This window comes from Pinus tabuliformis, chromosome J (assembly GCF_031772625.1).
Source record: "Pinus tabuliformis cultivar Carrire ecotype Pingquan chromosome J, CPIR1, whole genome shotgun sequence".
NCBI classification, from domain to species: Eukaryota; Viridiplantae; Streptophyta; class Pinopsida; order Pinales; family Pinaceae; genus Pinus; species Pinus tabuliformis.
Genome location: NC_142295.1, coordinates 635,820,954 through 635,832,950, shown reverse-complemented (window position 1 = coordinate 635,832,950; position 11,997 = coordinate 635,820,954). Strand labels below are relative to the sequence as shown.

Sequence of the window (11,997 nt, the reverse complement as noted above, 5' to 3'; positions counted from 1 at the left end):
CAACTAAGGATACAATTGAGGCTCATTACCCTTCCTGAAGCCACTGGTAGGAGCAGACTAGGGCATGTCTGAGGCCCATTTCAATTCCCTGAGGGCTATCTATAGATGGCAGTTTCGTACACTCCTGAAGCTATTAGGGCAGCAAAACAGTTTGTTGGAACCTCCCTGAGGCTGCTTAGGGCAGTGGATCAATCCATTGGATTTTCCTGAAGTTGCAACCTATCAATGCACTTTTCTATGGCTGTTTAAGGGTGGCAAGACAGTGCAGAACTTACCCTATGGTAGTAGACCTGCAAGGAACAGTTTCCTGTGACAGATTAGATTCTGGAGTTATCTGGGAAAATTGCGGACTGCATTATCCAAAAGCTGGTCGATATGCATTGGACAAAACAAGCTTGGAAGGCAAACGACCAACCCAATTAGGGCAACATTAGATAGAAGGACTCTCTGTAGGCCGAGATCAAGCTATTAAGTAGAAAAAATCAGTTTGTAAGTTGGTTTAGTAATTGTGGAATCATTACTGTTGATTAATGTTGTAATAATATAAGTGGATAGTTTATATTTGTTAGACAGCCACTGTTGGACAATCAGAATATTGGTATAACAACCCTAGTGGCAGATTGGTATATTGAGATGTTGTAAAGTCTAGTGTTTATCTTTATGAATTTTACAACCCTAGAGGGAAAAAATTCCCTAGGGACATTACACTGAAAAAACCAATTAAATGTAGAGGTTTAAATATCTTCCTACATAACTGAGTATGTGGCCGAATATATGTAATTGTGGGGGTTAAACCATTATGAAATAACCTTTCCTTATTAGGCTAGTGGTGAAAAACGGTTCTTACTCTACTAGCACTATCAATTTCATATACTGTGATTCTCTACACTCCAGACTATAGCTGAAACAAAGTTTACTTTTATGGTCCTTTTCTAGCATGATAAGAGGATGAAGCTTTGATGCTTAAGCGATTCATGTTTCTATGCAACCACCCTAGTCATGGTTGTCACTAGTTTCTTCAAATTAGCATAATCACCAATAGTCTCCACAAGAACAAAGTCCATCTTTGAAACAATGGAAACGATTCATATCCCTCACAATGATTTCTCGTCCAACAATCTTGGAAATGAATTTAGTGGCAATATGACAATCACCACATATTCGAAGGTTCTTTGTGATCCTAATAGCTATGCCGGGGCATGTTTTGATAATACCAAAAGCAATGGCCAACTTCTCGCTGTGAGAAAGGAGAATGCGTTCTTTCTCCTTATCGTCCTCCACATCATCAAGAACAAAGTTTATGTGGGGTACATAACCCATGTCTCTCATCTGTCTGAACAAACTCTCCAGCATTGCATATATTTTATCTGATTCTGGGTGGGATTTGTCCCCTCCAACAAATGCATGAACACAAACCTTGTTCGTGCCCTTGTCCTTGACCTCAATCCAACTGCATCCTGGCTTCTTTTTTAATCCTCTGTCTTTCATCATTATCCTCACTTTTGCAACGTCATCCCATCTTCCTAATATAGCATATATATTGGACAGTAGAATATAATATCCCTCATTTTCAGGCTCTAGTTCAAAAAGGTGTTCTGCCACTTGCTGTCCAAGCTCTATATTACAATGAATTCTGCAGGCTCCGAGCAAGGATCCCCATACTGCAGCATTGGGTTCCAATGGCATTCTTTTGATAAAGTTGTAAGCCTCATCGAGATGCCCAGAACGACCTAGAAGATCAACCATGCATGCATAGTGCTCCACCCCAATTGTGATGCGATCATCACAACTCATGCGCTCAAAATAATGCCAGCCTTCACTTACCAACCCCGCATGACTGCAAGCAGAGAGCACAGCAATGAAGGTGATGTGGTCAGGCTTCATACCTGCATTCTCCATTCGTTTAAGGAGACCAAGGACATCCTGACTACGACCGTGCAATCCACATCCTGCAATCATTGCGGTCCATGAAACTACATCTCTCTCTGACATTCTGTCAAACACTTGACGTGCAATATCTATAACCCCACATTTCGCATACATATCTATGAGGGCACTTCCCACAATTACATTTGCGTCGAATGACTGTCTCAATACATATGCATGAATAGCTTTCCCATATTGCAAAACTGCCCAGTGGCCACATACTGGCAAAACACTAGTGATCGTCACGGGGTTCGGCTTCAAACCTGAAAGTTGCATTTCACAAAACAAACTGAACGATTCGCTAAAATTACCACTATGGGCATAACCTGCAAGCATTGCGTTCCACAATGCCACATCTTTTTGGCATATTTTGTCAAAAACCTGGCGTGAAATCTCTACACAATTGCAGTTTGCATACATGTCTATCAGCGTAGTTGCCGCAAAAACATCCATCTGGAGTCCACTTTTGATTATGTACTGGTGGATCTTCTTCCCATATGTCACATCTGCTAATTTGGCACATGAATGCAAAACACTTGAAATAGTAAACATGTTAGGTTCCATGCCTACCGATTCCAATTGCATTTGCATTTGATGAAACAGTTCCAATGCTTCATCATAATAACCATTCTGTGCATAACCTGCAATCATAGAATTCCACAGGCTCATGTCTCTGTGAACCATTTTGTCAAACACTTGACGTGCATCTTTTGTTTTTCCGCATTTGCAATAGAAAGCAATAAGTGCATTCCCTGCTAAATTGGTTCCAAAGTCGAACCCCATTTTTAACATATTGTTATGGATAACCTTCCCCTGTTTCAGAGCCGATAACTCGGAACATGCTTTGAGAACACACGAAAACGTGTGATTGTCGGGCTCCGGCTCCCTTCCCCTCTCATTCTGTTGTTGCAGCATTTGATTATAAAGAGAAAGAGCCTCTCCATAGAATCCATTCCTCATATATCCCTTAATCATGGCATTCCATAGAAGCACACTTCGCTTTGGAGTGTCATCAAACACTTGCTGTGCATGCATCATGCTGCCGCAGATTGCATACATGTTTACAAGTTTTGCTCTCAGAAAAGGTTTTTGGTCCAATCCACCACTACACATGTGACCATGGACTTGCTTACCTTCTGCCAAGGCTTGGGAATTAGTACACGCTTGCACTAGGGCAGCACAGGTATCAAAGTCAATAGCAATGCCCGTGCCCTCCATCATCTTCAAAGCCTCATTCAATCGATTCTCGTTGCAGAGTGTTTTCACTTGCGCTCGTAAAGCAGCTGTGTTGGCATCTTCATTTCTTCTACTTCTCATCTGTTTATGAGACGCGTGACCACCATGAACAAGTCTAACAAATAAAAGTAAAAGTAAGGTATCTTCCTTGTAATGGTGCCGATGGCATTTCAGTAGCAGCCGCAACATGTTTTAACATTCTACCGCAGTTCGCTTATGTTTTTATTATCTCAATTTATGGACTAGCAATTGTTTTCGAGGATCAAAAGCATGCCCAAACAGAGACAATTTCGATCAGTTGGTACCGAATAAATGTTGCAGATTGACACCATTGTGTATTTACACCCTGTTTCGCTTTCAAATAGACTTTGGAATCTCATCGGAATAAATATTTTGATGCCCGCTCGGCCATTTGTCCGAGCTATTCGGACATGAGCTCTACCTTGTAGTTAGCCTACAGCCTTTTCATTAGATAAAAAGGTGTGCAGTCACATACATAAACCCCAGGATAGAACAGGGCGAGCTTAAAATTGCCAGAAACGTTCAAACAACAAAAAAAGAGAGACTGAATGAACTTGCTAGACCTGAGGTCAAGAGAAAACAGACATCCAATCAAAAGACAGAGGAGCTTTGCATGAGACAAATGAAACCTCTGACCAACAGCTCACAAAGACAAACACCGATCGCATCTCTCGTAATTCTGAAAGAGAAATATGGAATGCCCGAGATACTGAAGCATTTGATCCAGTTTTGCCAATGATCGAAAATGGTTTAGTAGTGACCCACCTTTTCTCTGACAAACTTACTTTCAATCCTTTTAAGAAAACATGTTATTTTAAATGATAAACCATTTTAGATTGTGAATTCTGAAATTAAGTCATTTTATAGTATTATTTGGAGGTTGTTTTATTTTTTTCTTACAAACTATAGGTTTTTTATATTAATTTGATCTCTAACTCGATTGTCACTTGATTGTCATTTTATATTATTATTTGGAGATGGATTTTTTTGTCTTACAAACAAGAGGTTTTATATATTAATTTGGTGTCTAACTTGATTGTATGAGATGTTATCCCCTCTATTCCCTCTACCAGGTTTCAAATCCCATAGGTGTTAACTAATCTTTCGGGATCTTGTATATTATTAGTTAGGATTAGTATATCTAGTTGTAATGTTAGATGTCAGTTTCTCCCATATTTCTAGTTATGGATAAGTTATTCAAACATAATTGTCTCCCTTTGTTTTTCAGTGGTATAAATTCCATATGCTTGATCAATAACTATCAATCTTTCATTTTGTGGAGTTTATTTTGGGCTTGTTTATCAATGGTATCAAAGCTATTGTTTGAACTCCATGTCCACGTTTCCGATGTCCTTAGAAAATGATGATATATGACCGATGTCTTGAGAAGTTGATTCGTTGCTGCATGTCGGGCTTCTTTGATTCATGTGGCTGAAGCTGCTTCTAGAGGAATGCAGGATCCTTCAAGGAATGTGGGAATCAAACCTCAGTAAGTCACCTGCCATGTTGCATTGTTGCTGGACATCTCGAAGAGTGGTAGTGAGTTCTGACGAAACAATCAAGCTCTTCTATATGGAGGAAAAGGAAGGTTAGGGGGGCCAACTGTCACGTGGTCACTGATGGATTGTTGAACTAAGATGGTAACGGGGTAAGGTTGTAGCTTGGTAAATGTTGGTTGAAGCCGAACTATGGTCAGACCCTGGTAAGACCATACCATCTATGTATGTGTTCTACAAAATTGTTAAGATTCCATTGTGCACTGTTGTTATTGATATATAACTCATTTTAAGCCAATGAACATTGTCACTACAAGACTTATTGAACAACAAAGAACAAATTGTTTTATTAGGAGGAATGTTGTGCAGTCACACAAGTCTTGAAGGGTTAATTTGCATAGTTAGTTTTGACTGTCAAATTTTTCTGCAAACATGAATCCATTAGTTTCTTTAGTAGGTGTTGTTCTTAGTGGAAAGGAAAATTATCAAGAGTAGCTTAGAAAAGTTTAAAATACACTTATTTTTAATGACCCATGGGAAGGTATTTGTGAAGGAAAGGGTGATAATGAACTAGAACATCTTGAAGAAGAAAAACAACTAGCAATTTGGCAGAGTAAGGATAAAAAGGCTTATGCTTTGATCTTTGCTTTAGTAACAGAAGAGGTAAACATATATATTGGTTCTAGTAAAACAACATATGAAGCATTAAAAATTAAAAGATCTTTATGATTCACATTCAGGATTGGAGATCATACAATCACTATTGAAATTGTTTAATTTGGCGATGAAGGATAATGAGTGGATAATGATCCCATGAAACTGACTTTTGGATTAATAACATAATCAATATTTGTTGGTCAACATAATCAGGATGAACCACATTGGAGGGTTTGAAACGTCGACCAACAAATATTGATTATGTGATTAATCCAAAAGTTAGTTTCATAGAATCAATATGGATCATAAAAGTCTAAAATCAAAGATAATGATCGCATGAGGTTGGCTTTAGAAATTAAAGTCATTTGTCATGATATTTATTCCATTAGTGTTAAAGTTGATTTAAAACTCACTGCTTTTATTAAAGCTTGTTGCCGTGCCTATTCACACTAATTGGAATCTCTCCAAGCTAGTGGACAATTGAAAGAATTAGATTTTGATAAATTAGTAGGCAAAATCGTTGAAAAAGAGAAGGTTTTTGGGAAGAAGGGGTCTCTTCCCAATTTCAATGTTGAGACTTTGTGCCCTACACAAAAATAACAAAAGTCTCAAGAAGAGTATGCCATAAATAGTAAGAGTAGCAGAGGTCGAGGTAGGAGAAATTTTATAGGCAGGGGGGGCAAAAATAATCAAGGTGGCAGACAACAAAGTGACAAACAACAAAGGAATTTTTATAATGATAAACACATTGTCAATTGTTATAGATGTGGTAAAATTGGTCATACTGTTGCTAATTTTAGAATTCCTTGGGAGAAAATTAGTGAAAGGAGAGAACAATTGAATGAAAAGAAAGATCATCCACCTCCAGATAGGGAAAAACCACCTGAATTTGTTCACTGTGTTGTTGCACATTGTAACTTCAGCATAACCGATGTTTTTAGTACTTCATTTCCTTCATGGAAAGACAGTTGGATATTGGCCACAGGTGCCACTTGTCATATGACCTTTAGAAGAGATTTATTTGAAATATTTAGTTATCATATTGATTGAGTAGTTTATTTTGTTGATAAATCTCAAATTAAACCTTCAAGAATTGGATCCATTCGATCAAAGATACCAGGACTTGCAAATTATATTCTACATGATGTTCTTTATATTCCTCAATTTCAAAGGAATTTAATGTCTCTCATACAAATCTAACAACAGGGGCATTCCATACATATATTTGATGGTATAATATAAATCTGTAGAATATTTGATAATGAAACTATTATGACTAGTGTTGAAGAAGAAAAACTTTTCAAACTGAAAGGTACATCATCTACTGCATTTAATTATGCTCATTTGATTAAGCAAGGTGATACTTTGTCTTCCAGTTTATTATGGCATGTTCGTTTTGGTCATATAGATTATGATACTGTCATGATTATGAGACAACAAGGAATTAAAGGGCTTCCTACAATTCCAAGAAAGCTTACACCGTGTGATGTTTGTATTTTGGGGAAGCACAATAAGGAGTCTTTTCATAGTTCTACTTCTAGAGGTTCAAGAAAATTAGGTCTCATACATTCAGATTTATGTGGACCCATGCTTGTTGCAACTACAAATGGTAACAAATATATGATGACAATTATTGATGATTACTCGAGGATGTGTTGGGTTTATTTGTTCAAAGAGAAATCACAATTTTATGAAGTTTTAAAAAAATTTCATCTATTGATTAAAAATGAAACTCAACTTAACATTGGCACTCTAAGAACTAATAATGGTGGTGAATATACTTCATGTGCTTTTGAAAAATATTTGCAAGACAATGACATCAAGCACCAGACTACAATTCTTTATAATCCACAACAAAATGGTGTTGCAAAATGTATGAACATAACATTGCTTAATATGGTCAGATCAACGTTGTTTTTTAAGAATGTAAAGTTGATGTTTTGGGGAGAAGCAATGTTTTGTGCAATTTATATTAGAAATCATTGGCCTTCTTTTGTCATCAACAATAAAACTCCTCATGAAATGTGGTATAATCACCTTCCTTCTGTTCAACGTTAAAAAAGTTTTTGGTTCTCCATGTTATGCTTTGATTCCTAAACAACAGAGAAACAACTTGGGTGCTAGAAGTTGAAAATGTATTTTTTGGGGATATTCCAACACTGATAAGGCTTACAGGTTATACGATGAGGAAAATAATAAAGTTGTTTTTATCAAGAGATGTAGTTTTCTTTGAATCTGATAAAGATACATCCACTATTGATAGACAACTCAATCATTTGGATAAGTTTACATTTAAGAAATTTTATTATGAATCTGGTAATACTCTTCCACATCCTGAAGGGGGGATTCCCATTCTAGATCAGTAAGTAGATTTTCCTTTAATAAATTTGCCTCTCAATGATGATAATGGTTTTGTTGAGGAAAAATTGGATGGTAGTAGTGTTTCTGCAAGGTCAGAAAGTGTTTGTGTTCATGAAGAACCTAGTCCTTAAGATGAGTAACCACCTCAGACAACTCAACAACCATTGTGAAGATCAAAATGTATTAGAACATTTCCAATAAAATATGATGAATTTGAGACAATGAGTTCTTCAGGTGATATAATTTTTCTGTTGATTGTGAGCCTACTTGTTTTGAAGAATCTGCTAGTTGTGATGAATGGAAATATGCAATGTAGAGGGAGTATGATGCCCTCATAAAGAATGGTACTTGGAGGCTGGTGGGTCCTCCTATTGGAATCAAATCCATTGGTCGCAAGTGGGTTTATAAAATTAAGGATGAAGCTGATGTTTCACTTGAAAAGCAAAACAAAAGGCTTTTAGCTAAGGGATATGCACAAAAAGAGGGTGTTGATTATACAGAGACATTTGCCCCTACATCTAAATGGGGCACTATTATAACCTTGTTTGCTATTGGAACACAGAAAGGATGGAAAATTCATCATAAGGATGTGAAAACTACATTCCTAAATGAAGATATAAAGGAAGATGTTTACATGTTTCAACCAGAGGGTTTTTTTGTCAAAGGTAAGGAATAAAAGGTATGAAAATTGGTGAAGTCCTTTTATGGTTTGAAACAAGCACCTCTTGCATGGTATGAAAAACTAACTGGGCATATTCTCAAGTTAAATGCAACTCTATTTGTTAGGATGTTTGGAAGATCAGTTGTATACCTGGTTGTCTATGTTGATGATTTGATGATCACAGGGAACAATTATGACTATATATCATCTATTAAGAAGGATTTTCAAAAGGTTTTTGACATGACAAATTTAGGTTTACTTCATTATTATCTAAGAATTGAAGTTGATCAAAAACCTCATCATATTTTTATTTCTCTAAGGAAATATGTTGGATAGTTATTGAATAGATATGGAATGCAAGATTGTAATCTTATTTCTACTCCAATGGAACAAAATATGAAACTTACCTCAAATAAAGGCGATCCAATTGAAGATCCAACAAAGTACATGCAACTTGTTTGGAAGTTTGATTTATCTTTCTACTACTTGTCCTGACATAACTTTTGTTGTAGGAATTTTCCAGGTTTATGCATCAACCTTGTGAAGGTCAATGGGTCACAGCAAAACGATTGCTCAAGTATCTAAAAGGGACTCAAATATATGACATCAAATATTCCATTATTTCAAACTTCCATCTCACTGGTTATTCAGGTTTTGATTTTGATGGCGAAGAAGAGCATGGAGTATCCACTTCTTGTTATATGATGACACTTGGATCAACAATTATCACTTGGAGATCATGAAAGAAATATGTCCCTACTGATTATACCATTGAAGTTGAATATGTTGCTACAACTCAAGCTACAAAAGAAATCATTTGGCTTCAGAAAATACTTGAAGATTTGTAGGAGAAACAAAAGATTTCAACGCCTCTCTTTGTTGAAATTACTTCTACAATTCAATTATCCAGGAATCTTAGATTCCATGATCAAACCAATCATATCAACACTAAATATAATTTGATTCAACATCATGTAGAGGCCAAAATAATTCATCTGACACATTTTCCTACTTCAGAAAAAATTGCAGATATTTTTACCAAAGCATTGGGATGTGAAAATTTTGAAAAGTTCAAATTTTTACTTGGCATGTTAGATGTTCCTTCGAATTAAGGGGGGTAATGTTAACTAATCCTTCGGGATATTGTACATTATTATTTAGGATTAGTACATTTAGTTGTAATGTTAGATGTCAATTTTCCATGTATTTCTAATTATGGAGAAGTTATTTAAACATAATTGTCTCCCTTTGTTTTTCAGTTGTATAAATTTCATATGCTCAATTAATAACAATCAAGCTTTCATTTTGTGAAGTTTATTCTAGGCTTGTCTATCATTTGGGGGACATCTTTGGTTACTTGTGGTAAGGATCAAGGAGTAGGCTCCCCCATCCTACACACACACACACACACATATATATATATATATATATATATATATATATATATATAATTTCTTAAAATTAAAATTTGATTTAACATTTGATACTATAAAAATGATAAATTACTTAACTATAAAATGATATTTTAAATTTTATATAGATTGATAAGTTATTAATTATAAATATAATTACAAATTATAACCAAAATTCATTACAAAGTTATAGATCTAACTTATAAACTAGTTAAAGTATAATAGATTATGAGCTAGGTTACAATGGACCCATTTCCCACAAAATCTCTAACTCCTCAGTAGTCCAAGCAATGTTATGACCAACATCAAGCAAATACATTATTCAAGACAAAAAAATAGTGACAATAAAGTTGGCAATATGGACAATATTAAAGAGAGAATGGGGATGGGGGATGAGGTGACATATGAACTCCTATTTCACATTTATATGACAATCCTTCATATTTTTCCCATTTTTGTTCTTTTCAACTTGTTTCTCATGAAGAGGTATTTTCTACGGGTGGTTTCTCTGGAATATTGCACGGTTTCTCTTAGAGAGGAAATGGAGTAGTCTTCCATCAACAACAAAATCTTTATGGGACAACCAGCTCCACTTTACAGGAGGATCTCCCCTTTGGTGTTTCGATTAGAGGGGTAAGTGGTGAAACAACACAATTTTTTTCTAGAAGCCTCTATAAATTAGGGTTTCAGGTCGTGACAAGCCTGTAGTCAGAAGGAGTGGCTCAGGGTGTTTTTGCCTCTTTGGAAGGTTTTTTAAATAATGCAGGGGTGGAATTAAAGGGGTCTTTTGGGGTTTTTTTTGGGATCTCGGATGGTTTTTTTCAGTCAACTCTTTTTGGTATGGTTTTGCCTAGTCAGGAAGTAGGAGGTCCGACAGGGGGCTCTGGTCAAAGAAAGGGCCCTGAAGATGTGGTGGTTTCATAGGCCATTCCCCTGGTAGATCTTTTGGGTGGATGAAACAAAGTTGAGGTCCCCAAAAAGGCAGGTAGGAAAGTTAAATGCACAAAGGTTAGAGAGGAAGTGAAGAATTTAACGCCATGGGTCGACTTTTGTTTAGACGACATTATGGATATAATAATAAAAGTTATGGTAGGTAGAGTCCACGGCCAAAAGTACTCAATAGAAAGGTGGAAGAAATGGGTCAAAGAGGAATGAGGTAATACTTTATCTTCCCTCCTGGTGGTTATCACTCTAACAAGAGGATGGTTCATGTTTCGCTTCATTTCAGATTCTAAAGCCAGTTGGGTTCTTTCTTATTTCTGGAATATTGAGGCAACTCCCATTATATTTAAAATATGCTCCCCTCTATTTGATCTGAACTAGGAGAAACTTGGTGTAGGTTTGCTATGCATTCACATGCCTTGCTTTCCAATGTATCTCTAAACAAATGCTTTTCAGTTTATTGGCAATGCTTTCACGACATATTTAGACTATGACATGTCTTTCATTGAGTTTGGAAAGATGACATATGTAAGGGTGTTGATTAATTAGGACATGAGAGAAGGTTTGACTGCCAATTTAGACTTGAAGTATCGAGAGTTATCCCATAGAAAAATATTGGACTACGAGGGGGTTCCGTTCATATGTAGAAGGTGTTATGAGGTAGGGAACATGTTAAAGGATTTCCCTTTACCATATCAGGGGAAAAGTGGAAAGAAGTCAACATGCATCATAGATTAAGATTTGTGCAAGCTTGCTTCTGGTATTTTGGAGGGGTATGGTGTTGGTAGTGTTGAACAGTTGAGAGGAGACGCAGTGGGTCAGGTGGATGCGAGAGCTTCGTCGGTGGCATTTTGGGACCCGAAAGTTCATTCGTCCACCCAATCTCTATTGATGGGGGTATCTTCGAGGGGTGTATCTCTTGTTTCAGGTACTCACTCCTTTTCCCTCCCTCCTTCCTCTCTTTCTTGTAGCATGTCATGTTCTATGGTATCCTCATCTTCTCCTTTGGTTTTTGGGATGATTCATTTTCCAATTCTGTGTTCAATAGTGTCTGAGCATGTTTGTTGTCTGACCCCTTCTCCCTCCCTCTTTTCCTATGATGACTCCTCCTCTTGATCAGAGGGTGGATCCCAATACCTCTTAAGATCAAAGTCTAAGTCATAGGTCCCTCTGGATTCCATGGGAGAAATGTGTCCTCCATCCCCCTCCAAATTGTCAAAAATTTCACGTGGTCATCAATCCAATATCTCTAAAGAAAAAATCCAAGCTAGTTAGGATATAGTGG

The 11,997-nt window shown here is 36.6% G+C and overlaps 1 pseudogene; it reads right to left on the bottom strand.

The window, feature by feature from the left end:
• Positions 1-771: 771 nt before the first annotated feature.
• Positions 772-3,931, bottom strand: LOC149228547 (pentatricopeptide repeat-containing protein At3g12770 pseudogene; annotated as a pseudogene).
• Positions 3,932-11,997: the final 8,066 nt, after the last annotated feature.